The following is a 9,895-nucleotide window of genomic DNA, read 5'->3' as shown; positions in this document are numbered from 1 at the left end:
AGACTTCGTCTCATACTTTGGACATGTCATCAGGAGGGACCAGCCCCTGGAGAAGGACATCATGCTTGGTAAAGTAGAGGGTGAGTGAAAGAGAGCAAGACCCTCAAGGAGATGGGTTGACACAATGGCTGCAACAATGGGCTCAAGCATAACAATGATTGTGAGGATGGTGCAGGTCTGGGCAGTGTTTTGTTCTGTTATACATAGGGTCCCTATGAGTCAGAACCGACTTGATGACACCTAACAACAACAATTTTAAGAGGACAGAACACCTCTTCCAAGCAGAAAGAGAGAGAAGGAAAGGATGGTTGGATCTGCAGGTAGATTTGATGATAGTGGTATGCTGAGAGAGTTAAGGAAATTCATACCTAGTGGTCTCATTTTTCTCAGAAATACAGCAGGCAAAGTTTCTAAAATACTTTATTTATTTATATACCAACCAAAGGGAGTGGATGGGTAGAGTTCAGAAAGAGATTAGTAAAATATGAGGGTTGGGAAGAGGAGAAATTCTGAGTAGCAATGTGTAAAGGACTGCCTTAGGTTTAGCAAGATCGCTTGGTTGTGTCAAAGTCGTGGATGAGTCGGATATCTTTGCAGTGGTGTCAATTCTCAAGGGTATGATTTTCTGCTCTGGTGCAGGAGTGGACAAGGTTGGTTGAATTGTTGCAGATTAACAGTTTTTGCAGGTGGGCGGAGGATCAACGAGGCAACTGAGCTGAGGGTGCGCGTGAACTTGGTAGACCACTTACCTACAAGAGCTTTAGACCCTGTCTACACATTTGTCATTGATAGCCTAAATACAGGTTTGCAGTTCCAACAATGGCACACTGCCTAGAAGCAGAGAACTTGGCATCTACTGTGTGCTAAGAGTCGCGGCTTCGGAAAATCTTCATGGGCGAGTTTAGGTAGTGCAAGCTGGATAGGGTGGGACTGCGGGTGCGACAAGGGGACTGTCATGAAACTGTTCGCTGGGCAAGCAAACCGGTTTTACTCAGATTGTACATTGGGGAGCCTTGTGAAGATCATAGGAGAGTCTAATTAATTTTCTCCTACTTTACTCCATCCTTTGTGGCTGCAATTAAGTAGTAAAACAGTAGCGTGGACACTCGGGTCAATCGGCGCCGCATAGCTATGACGTCATTCGCTGGGCGGGAAGCGACTACTGTTAGGGTACAGTCCGTAGAGGTAGTTTAAAGCTATCTTAGCCTATTCATTGCAGAGTAGCGAACTTACCCTTCCAGCTCTTGCAGTTTGCGGTGGAAACTAGATGACTGCAGTTCATTCGCTCCCAATCTCCCCCCCACCCCCACCACCATTGTTACCATGGAAGCACCAACTCGGACGACTCCACATTAAGTCATAGATCAAGCGCGTTCTAGGATTGGTGGCTTCGCCCTAGCCTATGGGGCGGGGGCAGTACGCCAGAGAACAGTGTCCACAGTGCCTAACGCCTCTTCAGTAAGCTTGATCCATATGAGATCCCGTCGGCGGTCTTCATGGTTGACCCCTCCTACTCCTGGAGCACCTTCCGCCCACCTTCGCACTCGTTTGCGGTCTGCAGCCCCGCCTCTGCCTGGAGGCCCCTCCCCCGTGAATCAGCTGATATCGCGTACCCGCGGGGCGGATGGGCTTGTGCCGGGTGCAGAGCGTGGTGCTACCGGTGAAGCGTCAGGTGAGAGAGCGCGGGTCCCGAGTCGGTCCTAGGCTTCGGAGGGCTGACCGGCCGGGCCCGCCTGTCTGCGGGAGCCTGGGGTCCGCGAGCGAGGCGCAGGCCGAGGATAGGGAGCGCGCTGCCAAGTCTGTGGAGACCGCTCTTGCGGAGACGGCTCTCGCACCCTCCCAGCCTGGGCGTCTGGCCGTCGGTGCCCGCCTGCCGAGGAGCGCCCGACGCGAACCCGTCGCTCCAGCCCTTGGTTCTGTAACTCTCCCCTACTCCCAGCCTGCCCAGACGGGGCGCCGCTGCAGTCGTTTCTGCCGCGTGAAATGCCTTCACGTCCTCCATTCCCGCCTCCACCCGCGCTGCCTTCCTCCCATTCATCCATTAGGGATTTATTGAATGCCCCCTCTCGGCTCCGAGCAGATAAATACCAGGTTCCCTTGCCACAAACCTTGGTGAGTGTCCCAGGCCGGTTTGCCCTAGGGTGGAGATCGCGGTGAAGAGTAGCCCGACGGTTTCAGTGGCTTGAAAAGGCGGTTGAGTAAAAAGAGAATGACTTTGATTTTAAGAATTAGTAGTTTAGCCTGATTTCTCAGTGGTTAAGCGCTCGGTGGCTGACCTAAAGGTCGTCGGTTCGATCACACCAGCCACTCTACAGGAGAAGGATGTGGCAGTCTGCTTCCGTAGATTTACAGCCTTGGAAACCCTATGGGGGCAGCTCTTCTCTGTTCTATAGGGTCGCTGTGAGATGGAACGAGTATGTAGTTTAGCCAAGTCTTTCGGAGTGTCAAGTGATTCTTCAGAGGGGAGGACAAGTTCTTTTGAGAATCAAAACCAAACCAAACCCGTTGCGGTCGGGTTGATCCCGACTGAGAATCAATGACAGGAAAATAACATAGAGAGGAGATCATGAGGAAATGGTCCTGACGTTGGTTGTTGGTCTTCTGGAAAGTAGAGTACTTTGGATAAATGCAACCATAGACTGTTAGAAGTGTTGTACTACAGGTTAAGGCTTTAATGATGAGGGAAGAGGAAAACACACTGGATGAAGTGGCACATTCAAGTACACTATTTTCTTTCAGGATTAGGGTGGAGAAGGAATAACTGCTGTTCCCAAACACAGATCTTTATTACCTTTAGATGTGATGGCTGTAAATGTTCTTAAAAAGGCTTTAAGGAATAAAACTGTGCGATGTGTGTTTATTAGGAGCAGCTACAGAAATTCAGCAAACTTACTGGGTCCAGAGTGTTTCCATTTATCATAAATACGTGTGATTTGGAGTGACTACTTAACCTTTGAGTTAATAAATGAAACAGTTTAAATCAGTGACAAATCTGCTTTTGCAGCAAATTGAAATATTTTAATCTTAATAATATAAGCATAGTGGTTAAGATCCTGGGCTTTGGATCTGGACATATCTGGAGTCACATCCATCTACCTCTTTGACTTTGGCCAAGTATTTAACCCCTCTGCTTCAGTTCCTTCATCTCTAAACTGGGGGTAAAAGTATTTTCCTCATAATATTAACTTTACATGTAATGGCTTGTATATTTATTACAGTGCCTAGCACATAGTAAATGTTCAATACATATTAGTTATTTTTATAATTATTAACTTTTGCTTCATAATAATTTCATCACGACCCAAACTGACTCCCTTTTTTTGCTAAATGGGGGAAAGAGAACTGAATGTTTTTTGGAAGAGAATTACAAAAAACGAAAACAAAAACCCATTGCCGTCCAGTCAATTCTGACTCATAGTGACCCTATAGAACAGAGTAGAACTGCCCCATAGCATTTCCAAGGCTGTAAATCTTTACGGAAGCAGACTGCCACATCTTTCTCCCACAGAGTGGCTAGTGTATTCAAACTGCTGACCTTTTGGTTTAGCACCTGAGCACTTAACCACTGTGCCACCGGGGCTCCTGGAAAGAATTACATTTCAGTTTATTAAAATCGAGGGATAGTTTCCAGATAATTTTATGATAGATTAACCTATATTTACAGAAAACATGATTTCAGGTTGGTCTCTGGTAACTTTGATTTTCCATATTGTTGTTGTTGGTAGGTGCCATCGTGTTGGTTCCGACCTATAGCGACCCTCTGTACAACAGAAGGAAACACTGCTCAATCCTGCGCCATCTTCACAATCGTTACGGTTGAGCCCATTGTTGAAGCCACTGTGTCAATTCATCTCGTTGAGGGTCTTCCTCTTTTTCGGTGGCCCTCTTCTTTACCAAGTGTGATGTCCTTCTCCAGGGGCTAATCCCTCCTGATAACATGTCCAAAGTATGTGAGATGTAGTCTCAGCATCCTTGCTTCTAAGGAGTATTCTGATTGTACTTTTTCCAAGGCAGATTTGTTTGTTCTTTTGGCAGTCCGTGCTATATTCAGTATTCTTCACCAACACCACAACTCAAAGGCCTCAGTTCTTTTTTCGTCTTCCTTATTTTCCATATGGGCATTTTAATGTGGAAAAGATATGGATGGAATCTATACCTAGTTTAAATTTATTACTTACCAAACTATGACTAGTACTGGCAGATTGAAGGATCATAGTCATAGCAAGAAAAGTTCAAAGTTGTTTCACAATGTTAAAATTTAGTAAGAATGAGGCAGAGAGTAAAGTGCCAAAGAGGTAATTTGGGGCAGTTCTACTCTGTCCTGTAAGGTTGTTATGAGTCAGAATCAACTCGATGGCAATGGGCTTACTGTCTTAGTTATGTAGTACTGCTGTAACAGAAATACCACTGGTGGATGGCTTTAACAAATAGAAATTTATTCTCTCAATCTAGGAGGCTAAAGTCCAAATTCAGGGCATCAGCTCCAGGGGAAGACTTTCTCTCTCTGTTGGCTCTGGGGGGGAAGGTCCTTGTCATCAGTTTTCCCCTGGTCTAGGAGATTCTCCACGCAGGGACCCTGGGTCCAAAGGATGTGGCCCCCTCCTGGTTCTTCATTCTTAGTGGTAGTAGTGGTAAGAGGTCCCTCTCTGTGCTTGCTTCTCTGTTTTACATCTCAAAAGAGATAGACCTAAGATACAACCTTATCCTGTAGATTGAGTCCTGCCTCATTAACATAACTGCTTCTAATTATGCCTTATTAACATCATATAGGTAGGAATTACAACACATAGGAAAATCACATCAGATCACAAAATGATGGACAACCACACAATACTGGGAATTATGGCCTAGCCAAGTTGACACATTTTTAGGGGGCACAATTCAATCCATAACACTTTACGCAAGCAACTTATTGTTTAAATTGATTAACACACTATGATCTAGAATCCCTTCTCTCCAGCTTTTCAGAATTTAGGTTCTCATTTGAGATACCTACTTAGGTTATAATTTGAGACACATACTTTGGCCATTTTGACTGCTGAAGAAACAAAAAGTATGTTATTCTTAGCAAGCACATGTGTGATTAGGTGGAAAGAGTACTATTAATCTTACACCTTTTCATTAAAAAAACCCAAAGATGTGAGTTTCAAGGCTTTTTGAAGTAAATCAGTATTGCTGGGCCAATTTTAAAGACATTTCCAAAGAATATGACTGTAAAAACCTTCTGTAATTCTGTATTAATTTGAGTTGAAAAACTAAGGAAGGTAGAGAGTGGTAATATTTGAGAAGTAAAGAAGGCCTGTTTTGATGTATAGTATGATGTTGAGCCCCTTTCTCAGTCGTTCAGAGGAATGCTCTGAAAATTTTAGTGACTTCGAAATCATTTAGGTCTTTTTATAACTTTGTGGTACTATATATACCACATATTTCCAACTGTACTAGGGATACAGATTCCCTGATGGAGTTTATTGTTTTTCTTTCTTTAGTTTTTTTTTTTCCTTTTTCATTGATAACCAACTAGTTCAGTCATCAGTAGTAGATTTGGTAGGATATTGGTTCTTAAGAAAATGCTTGGTAGCCACAAATAAAATAGCAACAAGCTGTGATTTGTTTCTTTTTAGTGTTATATTTATTCTCCTATCCCTGTCTCCTCTATTCCTTTGTATATGTGGATGGAACTGATTTTAGATTATGTCTTGATGGGTGCCTGCATGCAGCTGAACTAATTGATCCAAGTGGGTAGAGCAAAAATAGTTAAATCAGCAAGGCAGCAAGTACTTTTTTTTGACTATTGTTTTAGTTCTTTTAAATTTGAAGGAAAACGTTCAGTTTTCTCAACTCCTATGAGAAAAAGGCTGAGGCCTTTCAGTAGTTTATGCCCAGAGAAAAGGTAAGCTTTAGTCTCGTTAATTCCATGAATTGATCAACTCATGTTCCCTTTAATTATCATGTTATTTAAATATTTTTTTGTTTTGAATCATCACACAGCTCTTCTGTTTACATCACTTCCCTGTTAGCTAGGTGGTGATGAGACCCAGCAGTGGGGTTTGGTGGGCTTTCATTCCAGGGTTCTTTTCTTCCACCCCTAATTTTTTTTGAGCTGAATTCTTAACTAAACTAAACCTGGGGCAGGATCCCAAGCAAATATGTAACAAGCATGAGTAATTGTAACAGCTCTTTTTAAAATAACAACAAAGTAGAACAATCCTATTGTACATTGGTAGGGAAAAGGGTAAACTATGGTTTATTCATATAATAGAATACTATATCCTAGTGAAAATGAATGAACTAGATCTATATTTATCAACATGGATGCATCTCAGGTACCTAATGTTGACTGAAAAAAATTGCCAAAAGATATATTTATAGTACAATGCATTTATATTTTTTAAATAATATACTAGTATGAATTATTTTTTGATACATATGTATCTAATAAAAGTACATGAAAGTATAAGAACATACATGAGAATGAGACATATTAACTTTAGGAATAGTGACTAAGTCTGGAGAGGGAGAATTTGGGAAGGGCAATGTTCTATGTGGAACTTTTTTTTTTTCCTATTTTAAACAGCTGAAGCAAATATGAAAATATGTTAATATCTATTGAAACTAGGTGATATATGGATTTACTATATATATATTTGCAGTGTTATGTGTGGTTAAGATAGTTTGTGAAACTAGCACTTCATAATTTTTATTTACAGTCACGGCTGTCTTCCAGTATGCTTTCTGTATTTTTACTTTGTAGCCTCAGAATAGTAGACTCTGGAAAAATAACTCTTCTCTCCCTGCAATAGGAAAGGAATGTGCGAGTACAGCTCCACTTTGTAAAGTTCTTCTAAGGAAAGGAGACAGACCAATTAGTCAATTTTGCTTTGTTGTTTGCCTCTGTGCTCCTGGAAAAATGCTTTCGTTAGGCTATGAGGAATAATCCATCTTAAAAGGCTGCGGGAGAATTTAAATTCTGGGTACTGTGTTGGGAAATACAAGCACATAGTGATCTGTAATTCTCAAAGTATAGGGAAAGAAATCGTATAATAATGCCTTGAAAGGAATTTGGATTTAGAGTCACTCAGATACAAAATTATCACAGACTTCATGTGGTCATTAACACTAACTTTTTAAAGTTTGGGTTGGTTACATTTTATTACAATGTAGTAAACCAGAGTTTATACTGTGAATGGCCTAATTATTAGTCAAAAGAAAATAATTTTCTCTCTTCAGGTATAAATAGACATTGATGACAGCTTGTTAAAGGATTTAGCAGTGAATAGTCTAACAGCTGGTGCCTAATCTAACCCTAATATTTAAGATGGGTTGTTGTTGAGTCGACTCCAAGTCAACTCGGACTCCTGGCCACCCTATTTGTATCAGAGTAGAGCTGTGTACTGTAGTGGTTTCCAGTGGCTGATGTTTTCAGATCGCCCAGCCTTTCTTCCAAGGCACCGCTGAGTGGACTCGAACCTCCAAATTTTTGGTTAGCAGCTGAGCTCGTTAACAGTTTGCACCACCTAGGGACTCCATTAATATTTAAATGAGTGCAGTAAAAAACAATATTTTCATTCCTAATTAAGAATAGCTGTTTCCAGAACTTCCAATATAAGTGAAACATAAGTCTCTAGAGTAATATTTTTTAGCATGTGTGCTTTTTGTTCACTTATGTGGTCCCTCAGTGACCTTTTAAGCACTACATGGTATTGATTAGTAAAATAAGGCAGCATGTTTTGAACTTATTTCTGTAATGTTGCCTTTTTAAAAATCTGTGGACATTTTAATAAAAGAATAATAGCAAAATACTAAAGAAATAAATTTGTATCAGGAATTATAGCATACAATATAATAACAGGCATAAATTATTGCAGTACCTGAGAATTTGGAATTCAGTTGCTAGTATTATAAAATCTATTAGAACGTTTCATGGTAATTTTAATAATCATGAAAAATACATTTTAAAAATATGCAGGGGGTACAAAAAGGAGCTAAGGGCATTGCTGGGCATTTATTGTACCATGTTTATAACATCTCCCACTCCCCATGGATAATATTCCTTTTAGGAGATCTCCACGATCAGAAAAAGTGAGGTTTTAGTTAGGTTCAAGCATGAAATAAGCAGGCCATCAAAAAGAGACTATGATCCAGCTGCAAAACCCACCCACCTACGCACTCTAGGGAACATGGACATGCTTTCCTCCCAGACAGTCGGGCAACTGTCAGCCCCCTGCCTTGCTCAGCACGTGAACCTCTACTGCAACCAGATACCTGTGCCTACTCCAATCACCCCTGCCCATTTAGGACTGTAGGTGAGAGCCTGCAGTACACACTTAGTGACTGACTACCTGGACACCTGAGCTGAATCCATACAAGAAAAGTAAATGGACTCCTGGGCTCACATACCTAGTAACAGATCTAACCACCTGGTGACAGGACATTAGAGCTTCAAAGTCACCAATAATCAAACTAGCTCACATGAGCAGCCTATTTGGGCATATCGAAACAAAACAAAACGAGAAGCTAGGGCACAATAAGCAAACAAAAAATAAATAAATATAATAACTTATTGATGGCTCAGAGACAACAGTCAATATCAAATCACATAAAGAGGCAGACCATGATGGCTTCAGCAAGCCCTAATACATGGCATAAACAGAATACAAAGCATTACTAACAATGCACAAACACCAGAAGAGAAACTTGATAACTGGAGCTATAAAATTAAACACTTAATGCTCTTCAAGAGACTTCACCAAAAGAGCAAAAAGACAGCCTACAGACTGGGAAAAAAAATTTGGCTATGACAAATCTGATCAGGGTCTAATCTCTAAAATCTATAAGATACTGCAAAACCTCAATAATAAAAAGACAGCCCAATTAAAAAATGGGCAAAGGATATGAACAAGCACTTCACCAAAGAAGACATTCGGGCAGCTACCAGATACATGAGGAAATGCTCACGATCATTAGCCATTAGAGAAATGCAAATCAAAACTACAATAAGATACCATCTCACCCCAACAAGGCTAGCTTTAATCCAAAAAACACCAAATAATAATTATGTTGGAGAGGTTGTGGAGAGACTGGAACACTTATACACGGCTGATGGGAATGTAAAATGGTACAACCACTTTGGAAATAGATTTGGCACTTCCTTAAAAAGCTAGAAATAGAAGTACCATACAATCAGCAATCCTACTCCTTGGAATATCTTCTAGAGAAATAAGAGTTGCCACATGAATAGATATATGCACACCCATGTTCATTGCATCACTGTTCACAGTAGCAGAAAGATGGAAACAATCTAGGTGCTTATCAATGGGTGAATGGATAAGCAAATTATGGTGTATTCACACATTGAAATACTACGCAATGATAAAAGAACAAGGATGAATCCGAGAAACATAACGTGGAGAAATCTGGAAGGCATTATGCTGAGTGAAATTTGTTGCAAAAGGACAATATATTATAAGATTACTATTATAAGAACTCAAGAAAAGGCTTAAACACAGAAGAAAACATTCTTTGATGATTATGAGGGTGGGGAGGGAGGGAGAAGGGTATTGACCAACTAGATAGTAGATAAAAATTATCTCAGGTGAAGGGAAGGACAACACACACAACAGGGGAAGTCAGCACAACTGGACTAAACCAAAAGCTAAGAAGTTTCTGGACTAAACCAAAAGCTAAGAAGTTTCTGGACTACAACCAAACACTTCGAGGGGCAGAGTAGCGGGGATTGGGGGAGGGGGTCTGGGGACCATGGTTTCAGGGGACATCTAGGTCAGTTGGCATAACAAAGTTTATTAAGAAAATGTCCTGCATCCCATTTTGGTGAGTGATGTCTGGGATCTTAAAAGCTAGTGAGCGGCCATCTAAGATGCATCAATTGGTCCCAACC

At 41.0% G+C, this 9,895-nt stretch overlaps 1 protein-coding gene across 1 annotated transcript in view; it reads left to right on the top strand.

Annotated features, from left to right (window-relative positions):
* The first annotated feature begins 1,520 nt into the window (after positions 1 to 1,520).
* Positions 1,521 to 9,895, top strand: part of ALS2 (alsin Rho guanine nucleotide exchange factor ALS2) — an 81,969-nt gene continuing 73,594 nt past the window's right edge. The window contains exon 1 of the mRNA XM_004378227.2: positions 1,521 to 1,672. The gene's annotated coding sequence lies outside the window, so the exon portion shown is untranslated. The remainder of the gene's footprint in view (positions 1,673 to 9,895) is intronic.

The sequence above is a fragment of the Trichechus manatus genome, unplaced genomic scaffold (assembly GCF_000243295.1).
Source record: "Trichechus manatus latirostris isolate Lorelei unplaced genomic scaffold, TriManLat1.0 scaffold00056, whole genome shotgun sequence".
Lineage (NCBI taxonomy): Eukaryota > Metazoa > Chordata > Mammalia > Sirenia > Trichechidae > Trichechus > Trichechus manatus.
This window is presented reverse-complemented; position numbering and strand designations above follow the sequence as displayed.